Raw genomic sequence first — 16,566 nt, 5'->3', positions numbered from 1 at the left:
GTAGTCCTCCAGTGACCCATTCAGCACCATGTACTAATCCATTCAGTGCGCCAAAACCCAAACACTTATAACTTCACCCAGGCACTCTCTTTGCAGTACTCTAATCATTCAGTCAGTACCCAAGTACTCATGCAGTGAGACAAGTCTTAGTACATGAATTGCTTCAAATGCCTATCCACTATGCATGCAGTCCTCTAACCACCTACACACTTGTTTTTAACACCTTCAATTCCCTCGTCAGTATTCATACACTTCTAGCAAATACTCTGTCACTCCTCTTGGAGTCCTCTAGTGACCCATTCAACACCATGGAGTAATCCATTCACTGTGCCAAAACCCGAACAATTATAACTCACCTAGGCATTCTTCTTGCAGTACTCATCATTTAATCAGTATCCAAATAGTATTGGAGTGAGACAGGCCTTAACGTATGAATGGATTGAAACATGTGTCCAGTATGCCTGTAGGTCTCTAATCACCTTCACACTTGTCTTTCACACCATCAATAATCATGACAGTATTCCTACACTTCTAGGAAATACCCTGTCACACACCCAGTTTGTTTCCTAATAGTATTGTAATCATTCAGGCAGTTAGCATGTACTCTTTTAGTGAGGTAGGCTTTAGGGCATAAACTGTTTCAAAGTAGAATGCACTATGCTTGTAGTGTTTTAACCATCGTCACACTTGTGCTTCATGGCTATAGTTTCTTAGTCAGTTTTTATATAAAATGTGTTTTTACAGTAATAGAATAGTGTGAATTTGAAAGTTATTAATATACTTTTATTTGTGATTCTTTTTTACAGATTCTGTTTTTCGACGTTAAAATAGAGAAATCATGCCTGAAAAAGAAAAGAACATAGACAGGAGAATTACTTGAAGAAAAGTCAACCGCAAGTATTGATTGTAAAAGATAATGTGGCTAAAAAGAAAAGATCTTCTGGTAAGATCACAAAGCAATTTATTAAAAATGTTTGTAGGAGGAAACAGAATGTACAGAACTCTGAATCCACTGTGAATGTTTCCTAGAAAAAAATTCAAAATAAGAGGAAAAGCAAAAAAACTAATATTCAGTCAAAGGAGACAAAGTGTGCTAAAAGAAGGCAAAATCAATATAAGGAATTATGAAAAAAATATTTTACAAGAGAGTAGCACATAATTTACTGAAAGATGTGAAGAAATATAAAAAGAGAGCTCTATTTTATAAAAAGAAGAAGCATATTGAAAACATTGTTGAAAGGGTTTTGAATTAAAAACGAAACTATTAAATTTAGTATTAAACAGAATTCGATCACTAGATAAACCAATCAATTTAATGAAGGCCAAAAGTAGGAGGAAAAGAGTAATTAATAGAAAAAAAATTGTGATATTTTTTTGAGAGAATGGAAACATAGTTCCAGTTCAGAGGCTTTCTTTAATGAAGAGAGTTATCTACAGAGCAAAAAATTACTGTTTGCAGTTGACACCAGTGGTAGAGGTTACGAAGTTAGAGATGGTTGTCCAATTGAGAAAGAGAAAATGGTTGAAAGAAATGCAGAAGAAGTGATAGCTGATGAAGTTCTAGGGAGATGTGCTAAACACCCTGTGTAGACATGGGATTGCAGTAGTATTTGTAGTGTACGACAGGAATCTATTGATAAATTATGTAGTTTTTTACGAGCATATACTAAAAAAAGTGTTAAACAAAAGATTAAGGTGTTGCAAGGACTAGACCCTAGCAGAAAATATACTGGTTTGCAAGGTCATTCTCGGGCTTGTCTTTCTAGGAAAGTTTGTGAAAGTTTTTTTCACCATTTCAGGATGCTGGCAGTACATCATACTCAAATGCAGAAGTTAGTGAGAAGATTGTATTATGCAAAAAGTCCACCACTAAAGTTCAATGAGTTGAACAGTGCTCTTTTATGTGGCTCAGTATCAGATGTGAAGAAGGTTTGTGAGGATATTGAGTTTTGTTACTTTGGTCCTCAGCACGAGAGTGGAGAAACTGTGACATTAGTAGAAGAAAATGTTGAAGACAATGTAGAACCTGTGATTACAAAATATTTGAGGATGAAATCACAAAGTTTAAGGTAATTTCAGGTGAAAGACCAAATGTTTCTTGTATTTGTTGTCGGCGAACTCACTATAAAAATCAGACTAGGGGTGTCAATCTGTATTTAAAAAGTGAAATAGAAGATAATGATAAGTGGATGGAATTTGCAACTTAATTGCTGGTAGAGGATTGTTGTGATTTGGGATCTGAGCAGCGTATTTGCAAATATTTTTATAACAAATTAGATGAGAATAAAATGCCTGCTAGAGCAGTTCATAATAATCTAGAGTTGGTTGCTATTCCTCCAGAGCTGATAGATTTAAATACGCATGAGTCTATTCTCATTCAATGTGTTCACCCGTTTCAGGCTATTGTTCGTATAGAGCCTAAAACAGGTAAATTACCTCCATCAGAGTTGCAAAGAGGAATGAAAGGAAGAGTTGTGTATTTACCGTTAGACTTAAGGAAAAATATTGAAACTATTGGTGTAGACCATGCAGAAAATGAGCTACTAGTCATTCTAGTTAATGGTGTTCCTACTAAGAATAAGAAAATCTGGCAAGAGTTAGTGGATGTTAGAAAAGTGTTTGTAGGAGAAGAAGAAATATATTTAGCAGTAGATACTGAAACATTAAGTGGACAAATTGAAAAAGTGGACATGTCCAGATGTGAAGAAATCTATGAACATTACACTGTACATCCACTTCATTCCAAAGAGGTGATGGGGAATACGATTGAGTTGTTCCAAATGAAAAAGCAACAGGAAGTCCTGTAAGTGTATGGGAAGAGAGTTTGAAAGCTCGTTGTTTCCTGCAGTTGTTTCCAACAGGAAAAGGTGGATGATATGATGAACGTCCTATGCAGATTCCTGCATCTGAATATCGGACAACAAGATTATATGCAGAAGATCCAAGATTTCGACAATGTATCCCTTATATGTTTCATCTTCTGTTTGAAAGTGACTTGTCTGGACTTTCATATGCAGTAAATCACATTTTAAAAACTGGAATGCATCTGCAAAATGTAACTGCTAAGGATTTTATGGATACAGTGCATCAGAGAGATGATCATTTAGAATCTCAGTTGATTAATCTGATGGCATGTCAGCGAGGGACTAATGAATATTGGTACCGTCGTCATGGAGAACTGAAATGTATGCTACGGAACTTGGGAACTCCTACATGGTTTGTTACACTAAGCTGTGCTGAGTATGCTTGGGATGATTTACTTGAATTTCTTCGAGAGGCAAATTGCAATACAAAAAATATTGAATACAAGACACCTGGAGAATTGTGCTCATTGGATCCTGTTAATGTATGCAGATATTTCAATCATAGATTTGAAGCAATGATGTCTTTCATCTGCAATAAAAAGAATCCTCCTCTTAGAGAAGTTGTGGATTTCTTTTGGAGAAAGGAGTATCAAGCAAGAGGTGCTCCTCATATACATATGTTGTTATGGATCAAGGACGCCCCCAAATTTGGAACAGATTCAGATGAAACTGTTTTGTCTTTCATTGAAGATTATGCCACATGTGCTGTACCCAATAGCAAAGAACATAAAAACTTAAAACAACAAGTCTTACGATTCCAAAGCCATCGATGTGGAAAATACTGTTGACGAAAGTACAAGTCAAAGGATAAGTTCTATACCAAATATCGTTTTGGATTTCCACGTCCTGTATTATCCAAAGGAAGAGTGAACAGTTTTATGTCAGCTGTGCGACATACTATCACATGAAAGTCTCCAAAAAATACCTACAACTTAAAAAGAAGTGAAGAATCACAATACATAAATGACTACAATCCAGTTATTTTATCCATGTGGAATGCTAACATGGATATTCAGTATGTTGCGGAGAATTCCATTGCTGTTGCTCGGTATGTAACGTCCTACATTACTAAATCAGAAAACACGGAATTGAAAGAAATGTGGGAAGAGATTTCACACGAGAAGACTCTAAGTAAGAAATTATACAGTTTCAGTTTGAAGATGTTATCGCATCGTGAAATTGGAGCATATGAATGTTCAGATCGGTTATCATCTTCAAGTCTATATTCCAAAAGTAGAAGAATCATTTGGGTGAGTCTAGGTCTTGCAGGAATGCGAAATCGGGTACTGAAATCTGTTCAAGAAATTGAATATTTAGCAGAAAAAGAACCAGAAAGTACAGATATTTTGAAAACGAATATGTTGGACACATATTACCCGAACAGAAGTCATCATCTTGAGAGCATGTGTCTCTATGAAGTGCTGCAAAACTACACTTTTAAACGGAATACTACAGAGAGCATCAGTGATGGAAAATATGCAGTTATTGGTTCTGAAGGATGTCTGGTGAAACAGAGGAAAGGAAATTTAATTAATCACAGGAAACTGAGTTGCGACACTGCTGATAAAAGGGAATTTTACTATTTAGCCCTTTTGCAAATGTTCAAACCATGGCGTTCAGAACTGGAATTACTTGGAGATTTTCAGAGCTATGAAGATGAATTTAATACTTGTAAAGATAGCATACAATGCAGTGCTTTTGCAAGTTATGTGAAAATGTTGAATGATGAACTTGATCAAGAAGCTACAATTGCGTGGTTTTTTGGGTCGCAGGGGTGCAGGGTAGGGGGAGTTGGAAGTGGGGGGGGTTGGGGGGTTTTGATTTGTGTGTTTTGTTTTTAATGCGAGGTCTTTGTTCTGTTCCAGTTTTGGGCGTTGCGCTATCTGCTGAGGGACCCTTGCTCTATTGGAGGGGATGGGGGGGGACGGGTTGAGGTTGATGTCATGGAACGTCAATGGATTGGGGGATCGTATCAAACGGGGTGTTGTGCTGCAGTATCTGCGACGTATGTCTCCTGATGTGGTGTTTTTACAGGAGACGCATCTGGTGGGTAACGTTTGTCATGCCATGAACAGGGGGGGTTACCGACTCGTTGCCCATTCTGGTTTCACCACTGGCTCTAGAGGGGTAGGCATTCTCCTGCGTTCTTCACTTCCGCTGGAGATCACCAGGGTAGTCCCGGACGATAGAGGGCGCTATGTGGCTTTGACTGGGCGGTGGGAGGGGCAGTCCCTTTCCTTGGTCTCTGTCTATGTTCCCCCGGGCCTCCAGAACTCCACCTTTTCAGACTTGGGTCGAATGTTGCTTGAGCTTCCTGACAGTCTTCTGCTTATTGGTGGGGATTTCAATTCGGTAGTCTCGGGCGACCGGGATCGCCACCCGCCCGGGACCCTCCCTGCTGCCCAGGCGTGGCTTGGCGGATTCTTGGAGACCTTCGGTCTGGTAGATTGCTGGAGGTTAATGCATCCTACACAGTGTCAGTACACCTTTCACTCTGGGGCACATGGGAGTCTCTCCAGATTGGATTACTTTCTTATGCCCGCGGCCCAGACTGCCCGGATCCGAGAGGTTAAGCACCTGGCCCGGGGTATTTCTGATCATTCCCCACTGTGGTTGCTTTTTGACACTGGGACGCGGTCTGCTGGGCGGATCGCTCCTATTAACCCTTGGTACCTGCGGAACCCCACGATCCGCGATAGCCTGGTCAAGTCGATTGACCAATACTTCCATGAGAATGATGGGTCGGTGTTGTCCGCAGTGTCCCTGTGGGAAGCTTTTAAGGCAGTACTCCGTGGGCAGGCCCTATCCCAGATAGTGGCGGCTAAGAAGGTTAAGATGGAGGCGGTGGTGAAGCTGGAGACCGACATCTTGGGGTTGGAGGCTGCCTTGGAGACGGGTGTCACTCCGGATGGGCTACATGCCCTCAGCTTGAAGCAGTTCGAGTACAAGTCCCTTGTCACTGACGCTGCCAAGACCATGTATAGGGAGCAGCGGGGTAGGTTGTATGACGCCGGGGACAAGGCTGGTAAATTGATTGCGTGGCTGGATAGGAAGGAGAGAGTGAATCGTGTGGTCCCAGAGCTCCGGGTTGCGGATGGAGTGTGTTTGACTGAGCCTGGCGAGATTGTGGAATGTTTTGCTGATCACCTCCGGGCGGTGTATTCCCCGGTGTCTGATAGAGGTGAAGACGACTCTCGTCTTCTACTACGGGACATTGCCCTGCCCGGCATATCCGTCGAGGACCATGAGCAGTTGGATGCCCCCTTGTCCGTCGATGAGATTGCTACTGCGATTAGCTCCCTTCGCTCGGGCAAAGCCATGGGCCCCAATGGCCTGCCGATCGAACTATATAAACTACGCCCGGATAAAATCGCGCCTTTCCTTCGTCGTATGTTTCAGGAGTCGATCGAGAGGGGTTCCCTTCCCGCCGACCAGCGTCTGGCGACTATAGTCGTGATTCCCAAGGAGGGTAAACCACGTGACCGCTGTGCTTCGTATAGGCCTATCTCCCTCTTAAACGCAGAACCCAAAATCCTTGCTAAAGTCCTTGCCAACCGCTTGCTGAGCGTTATCTGTGATCTGATTCATCCGGATCAATGCGGCTTCATCCCCCACCGTAATACCGCTCTTAATCTGCGGCGTCTGCACGGCGTCCTAGCTAGGGCGGAGTACTTTTCTGAACCAGCCGTATTGGTTTCCTTAGACGCCACGATGGCCTTTGATACCATTGAGTGGCCATTCCTCTGGGCTGTCTTGGAGAAGTGTGGCTTTGGGGAGGGATTTATTAGCTGGGTGAAGCTTCTTTATGCCGGACCAATGGCTCAGGTGGTTGTCAATGGGCGGGCTTCTCGGCCTTTTGCTCTCGGGAGGGGCACTAGGCAGGGGTGCCCGTTGTCCCCTCTGCTTTTTGCTCTTGCCTTGGAACCGCTCGCCGCCTGGCTCCGCTGGGAGCCCTCGATCAGAGGGATCCGGTGGGCCCCGGGCTTCGAGGATCGGGTCTCGCTGTACGCGGATGATATTCTTTTGTACCTCACCTCGCCGCGACAGTCGCTTAATGTTCTCTTTGATGTCCTTACCTCCTTCGGGAGAAACTCGGGTTTGATAATTAACTGGTCCAAATCTTGTGTGTACCCTATCTCTGGTGGCCTTCCCCTTTTGCCGCCTCTACTTCCTATCCAAACGTCTTCATCCGGCTTTAAGTACCTGGGGGTATATGTTTCGTTGGACCCGGCGGTCCGCTATGAGCAGAACCTCCTGTCTCCACTCCGACGTTTGAGGGTGGATACGGCTCGGTGGTGTAAGCTGCCCCTGTCTCCGCTTGGTCGCGCGGCCCTGTTTAAAATGATGTCCCTTCCCAGATTTCTTTACGCACTTCAGAACTCCTTTGATGTCATTCCGGTGGCCTACTTTCGGGAGGTGGAGAGTCTGCAGAGGAGACTGGTTTGGGACGGGCGGGCGCGTATCGCTCTGGCAAAGCTTACTCTCCCCTGGTATGACGGGGGCATCGCGCTTCCTGACATTAGACGGTACTATTGGGCCTCCCAACTGTCGGCAATTAACCATGCCACGTATGCTCCTGGCCTGAACCCGGCGTATGAGATGGATAAATTCCTGCTTCCCGGCGGTAATTATAACAGAGCGCTTTACTCCCGATCGGCTGGTGGGACCCTCACGGGCCCTACTAGGATTGCGGTACGGGTGTGGAAGGCGGCTAATGTAGCGATGGGCTGGAGTGAGCGTTTAACGTGTGCTACTCCGTTGTTCGCCTCAGACCGCCTGGGGAGCCTCTGGACGACGAAAGGCTTTGAGCACTGGGACACGATCGGCATTAGCAGAGTGGGGGATCTGTGGGTTAAAGGCGCGGTCAAGACCTTCGCGGCGCTCCGGAGCGAGTATGAGCTTAGTGAGAGGGAGTTTTTCCGCTACGCTCAGGTTCGGCATGCCCTGCTCTCGGTTTTTGGGGAAGGGACCACGGTCCCTGTTTCTTTGCCCCTCGAGGACCGCATACTCGACGGTCACGTTCCCGATAGTACTATCTCTTTGATCTATAAAAAATTGATAAATAATCGGGCTGACCTCTTGGTGCGTCTACGGGAGGCATGGACGGAGGATGGGGTTGAGTTGGACGACGAGGACTGGCAGTCCGCGCTGTCATCTCCTGGGGAGGTTGCCATCCCGGCCCGTCTCCGTTTGGTCCAGCTTAAGATTCTCCATCGCGTTTACGTGACGGGTCCCCGATTGGTCTCGATGGGGTTTTCTGAGGACGGGCTCTGTAAGCGTGGCTGTGGGCTCAGTGCTACCTTTCTCCACATCCTGTGGGAGTGCCGCGAGGTGGTGGAATACTGGCGTCAGGTGCATGAGGTTATGAGGCGAGTCACCGGGGTCACGCTGTTGCCGGAGGTGCGTCGCTGTGTCCTGAATGTGTGGGAGCCCAATGACTATAACGCGGCCCAGACTCGGTGGGCGGCCCTGGGGAACATGATAGCAAAGAGGGACATAGCGCAGCTTTGGGGTTCGCAGCGGCCCCCCACCGTGTCTGTCTGGAAGGAGAACATGGACTGGTGCATGTTCAGGGAAAAGACTGTGTATGTGGCTCGTGGTAAACCCGGGGCTTGGAGTAGAATTTGGGGGCAGTGGAATGTGTATCGTGGAAGTATTTGTGCTCCCCCCCTGGTGGAAACGTCTGAGGTAGCCTTGTCCCCCTGATCCTGGATGGTTCCTTACTTATCTGGCACATCTGAGTATAGATTTGGTATTCCCGTTTCTCCCCCCCCTACCTCTTAGTTCCCCTTATTCTTGACTGCCATCGGGTGGTCGGGTATGGAAGTGCCCCTGCTGTGGTCCGACGCCCATCTCATGTCTTCTTGCCTCGCTTTTGTTTTAAAGTTGTTATTTATGTTAAAAGGGTGTATCCTGATTTTCCTTTCTGTGCAGTCTGAGCTTCGGTAGGGTGCGGAGCCCCGGTGGGCCAGTCATTGTGTTTGCACTGTTTGAACTTTTTACCTACTAGCGGCCGGCCCAGGCGGTTGTAGGCCCGTGCTTGTACCCTTCTTTCTGCACAATAAAAATTTTCAAAAATTTTCAAAACAAACAAAACAAAAAAGAAGCTACAATTGCAGCTGAGATTGCTAGAGACAGTTCTAAAGACAGTCAAATCCACTAGGACAACCAATTGTTGAAAATAAAGCAGCAACTGCCATGAATGAGGTGGAAACAGCAATGTATCAAGCTCAAGAAGATGTAGTACAGTTCGGAAACTTGGAAGAACAACTAAATGTTGAACAGAAACAAATATATCAACAAGTGAAAGAGCAGTTTGACCATGGATTACTTCATGAAAAGAAAGGGTGCTCATGTACATCATTTCAACCTATCCGAATGTATGTGAGTGGTCAAGCTGGAACAGGAAAAAGTTTCTTAATTAAAGTAATTACAAGTTATCTGCAAAAAACAACTGAGTCGCATTTGTCTTGTGTTGTCACTGCTCCAACTGGGTTGGCAGCACATAACATTAAAGGAATTACTTTACATCGTTTACTAATGCTACCAGTAGAGCATGAGAACAAATTGGAATACCACAAGCTATCTGGAGAAGCTTGTTGTGAAGTTTCAAGAGTCTTGAAGAAAATGAAACTTCTCATTATTGACGAGGTGAGCATGGTGTCTAACTTGATGCTTGCCTTTGTGCATTTAAGAATGCAACAAATTCTTAAAACAGAGTATGATGTGTTATTTGGAGGAAAACACGTCATAGTTTTTGGAGATCTATTGCAACTTACTCCGGTAAAAGGACAACCGGTATTTAAAACACTTGCACATGAAGATACCAGAAAGTCTCTTGGTAGTGTTGGTAATGTGAACAATTGTACTAATTTTGAATACAAAGAACTGACAACAAATATGCGACAGGCAAATGATGCTGAATATGGAAGTATTCTTCAAGATATAAGAATTGGAGTTCTTACAAAACATGGCAAACAAGCTTTGGAAAGTCAATTACTTTGCAATGTCTTTCCAAATGAAAATGTACTTCCTGCAAAAGTGTACATGAAAATTGCTGAAAATAAATCAGTGAACTGTTTAATGCCAACACTGCGAGAGTGTTCCATATTCACCGAAGAATTATTGAAACTAGAAAATGAAGAAATTATAAAAATGGAAGCCATCGATAAAATAGAGCATGAAGGAATTACTATTATTTTGACGGGAAAGTTGAAAACAAAACTGGATTCTTTAGCAAAAAAACCTATCTAAAACAGCTGGTTTAGAAAAGACTGTATGCGTGTGTAAACTGTCGGGTAATTTTAAGGCGAAATTTGGATGTAGAAAAAGGGTTAGTTAATGGCGCAATGGGTAAAGTAGTATATTTTGTTAATTATCAGAAAAAAGAAGGAATTGAATTTTTAAAAATTAAATTTGATCAGATTGAAGAAGTTAAAGAAATTGGTCGTTGTTCAGTTCGCTTTTTGCTTGTTAAAGATTTATATGTCCGTAGGAAACAATTTCCATTTTCTCTGACATATGCAGTGACTATTCATAAATCTCAAGGATTAAGTGTAGGTAGTGCATTGGTGAACATTGGATCTACTGTATTTAAAGAGGGTATGGCATATGTTGCTTTGTCGCGAGTCAGAACATAATCTGGTTTGTTTTTGATTGATTTTGATGAGACAAAGGTTACTGCAGATGCAAACTGTGTAAAAGAGTATAATAGGTTAAGAAGGGTGTATGCTCCAAATTTAGTTCAATATCCTGTATTTGAAAAGTGTGTGGTTGGTCGAAAAAGAAGGTTTGACAGTATCTGTTCTGAAGGTGTTGAGAAGGGAATAGCACAAGATAATGTTGTGATTGCAAGTAAAAGGAAATTGGACACTGTTGAAGAGGTTGTTGGATATCAGTTTGAAAATAGTTCAGGTATCAACTGCTATGCTAATGTAGTGGTCAATGTTGTTTTTTATCTTGAAGGTTTGCAAGAACAAATTATGCAGAATCGGCAACAAAGATTTTGTTCTCTGTTGCATTCTGTTTTTGAAAAATTGACAACAGACACAAGTAAAATACAATCTGTTTCAGATGTTCGTAATCTTTTGGATGTGTGTTCTGGTTCTACCCAATTTTCACAAAATATCCAACAAGATGCTCAGGAATTTTTAATGTATATGCTTACCATTTTTGAAAATGAAGGTGTAGAAATAGAAAATATTTTTGGCCTTTCTTACAAATGGGGACATTATTGTGAAAATTGCATGTATACATGTAGCTCCAATGTAGACACTGAGAGATTTCTGTATTTAACATTACCAGACTGTAAATCAGTTTCTTTGAATAAATTAGTTAAAGGTGCAAATCAAAACATGGAGTGTAGCCAATGTAAATCAGAAATGTTATCAACATTATTTTTAAGAAAATATGGCAAATACATAATTTTAATGATGCAATGTTGTACAGCTGACGGAAGAAAATTGGATACTTTAATAAAGCAATTTGTAGCAGCACAACTATCAATAACAGGAAGGACTTTTGTAGCAATTGCTATAATTTTCCATGATGGTCCTTCCACCACATCTGGACTTTACACTGCCTTTCTAAAATGTGACAAAGGCTGGACACTTTGGTGCCGATTACGATCCTGTAAAAACCGGGTACGAACCGTCGGACGGAGCATATTCTCCGTCCGACACGTACCCGGTCGGAAAAAGATACAAACATGGAAGTACGATTCGCACGGAAATACTATTTCCGTACGAATCGTACAAAACACCGACCAACGAAAATATACATACAAATGTGATCCGGGAAAGCGCCGACGTGACGTCGGGACGCACGCAGCCTGCCATTCACAAACCAGGAAGTACGATTTGCACCGACGTCATCCCGCACGGAGAATATTTTTTGGCAGCCAAAAACTGCCGGGAAATCAGGACGAGGCAAACAAGGAGTACCTGCACGCGACGGACAGACATGGACCCGAACCTACGTGTCATCCCAGCCCTCATAGCAGGCGACCTCCTCTACAGGTTCCGACGCAGACGCCGCAGAAGGTCAGAACAACAAAGGGAGGGGGGAAAGGGGGGGGGCAGGCCACAAAACCCCCACCCAAGTCACACAGCACACATGCCCTGGACATACCTGACCCCCAGGCCCTGGTCACTACGAGGGGGTAGGGGCATGTCCAGCAAAGCCAGCGTCCGCCACAACGGAAGTGGTTGACGACGCGAACCGGTAACACAACAATACAGGTACGTCCCGTACCCACGTCTTAAGAGCGGGGGTACGAGTCATACCACGCCCACACCTACGTCACCCCAACAATGGCGGGACGGCTGTACCCACGTGGCAAAAGCCTAGGTACGGCCCGCACAAGCATGCAACAGCGTGGGTACGGATATGTACGGACCGTACCCCCACCCCCGTATGCATGGAGCACACCCCCATCCCAACAGAGTACGTACGGACCGTACCCCCACCCCCGTATGCATGGAGCGCACCCCCCATCCCAACAGGGTACGTACGGACCGTACCCCCACCCCCGTATGCATGGAGCGCACCGCCCATCCCAACAGTGTACGTACGGACCGTACCCCCACCCCCGTATGTATGGAGCATACCCCCACCCCAACCGTGTATGTACGACCCGTACCCTCACCCGCGTATGTATGGAGCGTACCCCCACCCCAACCGTGTATGTACGACCCGTACCCTCACCCGCGTATGTATGGAGCATACCCCCACCCCAACCGTGTATGTACGACCCGTACCCTCACCCACGTATGTATGGAGCGTGCCCCCACCCCAACCGTGTATGTACGACCCGTACCCTCACCCGCGTACGTATGGAGCGTACCCCCACCCCAACCGTGTATGTACGACCCGTACCCTCACCCGCGTATGTACGGAGCGTACCCCCACCCCAACCGTGTATGTACGACCTGTACCCTCACCCGCGTATGTATGGAGCGTACCCCCACCCCAACCGTGTATGTACGACCCGTACCCTCACCCGCGTACGCATGGAGCGTACCCCCACCCCAACCGTGTATGTACGACCCGTACCCTCACCCGCGTATGTATGGAGCGTACCCCCACCCCAACAGTGTATGTACGGACCGCACCCCCACCCGCGTATGCATGGAGCGAACCCACACCCGTGTATGTTCTAAGCGTACATATCCTGAAATAGGAGGGTTGTGTGCAGAGTCCTCCCAGCAGTGCCCAGACACAGGAGGGGTGTGTGCAGAGTCCTCCCAGCAGTGCCCAGTCATAAGAGGGGTGTGTGCAGAGTCCTCCCAGCAGTGCCCAGTTATAAGAGGGGTGTGTGCAGAGTCCTCCCAGCAGTGCCCAGACACAGGAGGGGTGTGTGCAGAGTCCTCCCAGCAGTGTCCAGTCATAATAGGGGTGTGTGCAGAGTCCTCCCAGCAGTGCCCAGACACAGGAGGGGTGTGTGCAGAGTCCTCCCAGCAGTGCCCAGAGACAGGAGGGGTGTGTGCAGAGTCCTCCCAGCAGTGCCCAGTCATAAGAGGGGTGGGTGCAGAGTCATCCCAGCAGTGCCCAGTCATAAGAGGGGTGTGTGCAGAGTCCTCCCAGCAGTGCCCAGACACAGGAGGGGTGTGTGCAGAGTCCTCCCAGCAGTGCCCAGTCATAAGAGGGGTGTGTGCAGAGTCCTCCCAGCAGTGCCCAGACACAGGAGGGGTGTGTGCAGAGTCCTCCCAGCAGTGCCCAGACACAGGAGGGGTGTGTGCAGAGTCCTCCCAGCAGTGCCCAGTCATAAGAGGGTTGTGTGCAGAGTCCTCCCAGCAGTGCCCAGTCATAAGAGGGCTGTGTGCAGAGTCCTCCCAGCAGTGCCCAGACACAGGAGGGGTGTGTGCAGAGTCCTCCCAGCAGTGCCCAGACACAGAAGGGTTGTGTGCAGAGTCCTCCCAGCAGTGCCCAGTCATAAGAGGGGTGTGTGCAGAGTCCTCCCAGCAGTGCCCAGTCATAAGAGGGGTGTGTGCAGAGTCCTCCCAGCAGTGCCCAGACACAGGAGGGGTGTGTGCAGAGTCCTCCCAGCAGTGCCCAGACACAGGAGGGGTGTGTGCAGAGTCCTCCCAGCAGTGCCCAGACACAGGAGGGGTGTGTGCAGAGTCCTCACAGCAGTGCCCAGACACAGGAGGGGTGTGTGCCTAACACTCACAGCAGTGCCCAGACACAGGAGGGGTGTGTGCCTAACACTCACCGCAGTGCACCTGCAAAGAAAAGGGTGGAGTACCCACAGATCCAATGCCCACAAATGTCAGTCAGGTGCACAAAGATCCTGCAGTACATGTACCACATGTGTGCGAGGCTGGGAGTATACACATGCATAGCGCAGAAAATAAAACATGTCCACATGAAGTCATGACCCCAGTCTACATACACAAGTACAGTGACCACCAAGGACGCCACAAATGATGCAGGTAGAGACATCGCTCAGCATGCATGGCCCAAGTCTAACGAGTCCGTCACACACCCAGCCAATGTAGACACAGCTCAGCACCACATATTGGAATGACCCTGCAGGGAAGATGTCAGGTCACACAGAGGAAGGAACACACCTTGGGACGATGTCACCATGCAGTAACTGCTTACATGAACAAAGTTATGTAGCCAACAGCTTGTGATGGCACACAGATACCAGGGTCCACCCTATGACCAGCACAAGACTACAATTCCCACACACCCAACACATTACCACCACCCAAAATAATGGAGCAGGTCCACCAACAGCAATACCAGACAGACAGTAGTGTACTTAGGAAAAAGAAATTGCTTTATTCAGCATCCAAAAATCTGTTTGTCCCTTGAAAGTTCAAAATGTACAATGCCCATAGGGCAATCCAAAGTTCTAATCCAGGTGGGGGACACAGTGGGACGCGTGTCCCCTAGCTTGCCTGCACAGTCAGACTCCTTTGTCTTCCGGGGGGGGGCATCATGTAGGGGGGAAGGACCAGGCACCGCAGGGACATGAGGGCGAAGGGTAGGCGTCGTGGGTGCAGGGACGGAGGACTCCACCACAGGGGGTGGGGCAGTGCCAAAGGCGGAGGCCAGTATGGCGCTGCACACCTTAGCAAGGTCCTCCAGCGACTCCCCTGCACCCGAAGGAACCACAGGCCCCAAGGAGGGGGGGGTCGGTGGGATGGGTCGCAGCGCCACTGTGGGAGGGTGTGAACAGGGGGGGGGACTCAACCACCCTGACCGGGGACTCCTTTGACCGCTTGCGGGGTGGTGTCACTGTGGGGCTCAGGGACAGAGCGGCCATGAAGGAGTCTTTGCTGGATTTGTGGCCAGGAGTGCTGAGGGGAGGGGATTTGGAGGGAGTGGATTTTGTGGAATGCAGACTCCCACTCTGGCTGAGTGTCTTACGTTTGCCCCCCGACCCAGTGGGTGTGCCTACTTCACCCTGTGTGTGCGTGCCAGGAGGTGTGCGTTTGACCTTCCCTGCTGGTGTGGTGCCTGTGTCTGTTGTGGTGGGTGCATGCTGACGTCTGGGTGTACGTGGGACAGGCATGGGAGTGGGAAGTGTGGATGGGTCAGGGGTAGGGCTTTGCACGAAGCGCTGCAGGAGACCCACTGCTGCAGTCAGTGTCGAGTCAATGGACCTCAGCAAGTTGCGTTGGTCAGCCTGCGATGAGAAAATGCCCTCCAAGTATGCCTCCATGTTGTTCAGCACTTGGCTGTGGCCATGGAGGACATTAAGCATCCAGCCTGACCAACCTGCAACTGCCGCTGGATGTCCATAGACTCGGCATTGGCGGCAGCAGTGGAGACAGGGGCAGGGGGTTCGGTGCCTGGCAGGAAGGAGACATGCGGTGACTGGGCACGCTGGGAAGGGACACGAGCAAGTGGGAGGCGGCTGATGGCAATGGAGGGGGCGGGGAGAGATGTTGTGCCACTGTCAGCTGCTGGTGCAGCCTCCGCCCACTCGGAGAGCTCATCCTTGGACCCGTCAGCTTCATATTCTGTGGTGGCAGTGGACAGGTCCTCGGCCTCACTCCCCTCCGCCTCAGTTCCACTCGATGTGCCAGCCAAGATGTCACCGCTGACACTGGTGCTCGGTCCCTCCGCTCCGTCTGTGCTGATGTCTCCCTCCATGTCCCCCGACGATGCTGTGGGCAAGGTGAAGAGACAGCAATTAATCATACACCTGTATACATATGTCACATGAGTCCAATCTACATAGGTTACAGTGCATAGCCTGAAAAGAAAGATGAGTAACATCTACAAAACAAGGTACATATGTAGGCCCTGCAACACAGAGTTGGTTGACTCACCATGCCACTGAAAAACTATGGAGAGCATGACACAATAGCAAATGACATGAAATGGATTTTGACAGAGGAGCCAGGCTCTGGGGACAATCCAGCACTGCATCTGCAGCACACAGCGTTGCCGAAAATAGGGATGAGCAGGGACCATATCCATGAACTTTAGGCACATGCTGCATAGGTAATACAGAAAACATGCCCACCATGACTGGCTCACTGCACCTTGAGTGTATGTCCAGACAAACATCACACACTGGCCAGACCTAGCAAGGAGATATCAGGTTTTGACATGTAGGCTTTGCCCGCACCAACCACCCCCTACATGAGACAATTTGTTAAGACACAGGAAGCACTTACATCTCTTAGTCTGGGTGAAATACACATGGGCTGGATAAATGCAAGATTGGACACCAAATACCCAA

This window comes from Triturus cristatus, chromosome 10 (genome assembly GCF_964204655.1).
Source record: "Triturus cristatus chromosome 10, aTriCri1.1, whole genome shotgun sequence".
Classification (NCBI taxonomy): Eukaryota; Metazoa; Chordata; class Amphibia; order Caudata; family Salamandridae; genus Triturus; species Triturus cristatus.
Note: the sequence above shows the minus strand (reverse complement) of the source record.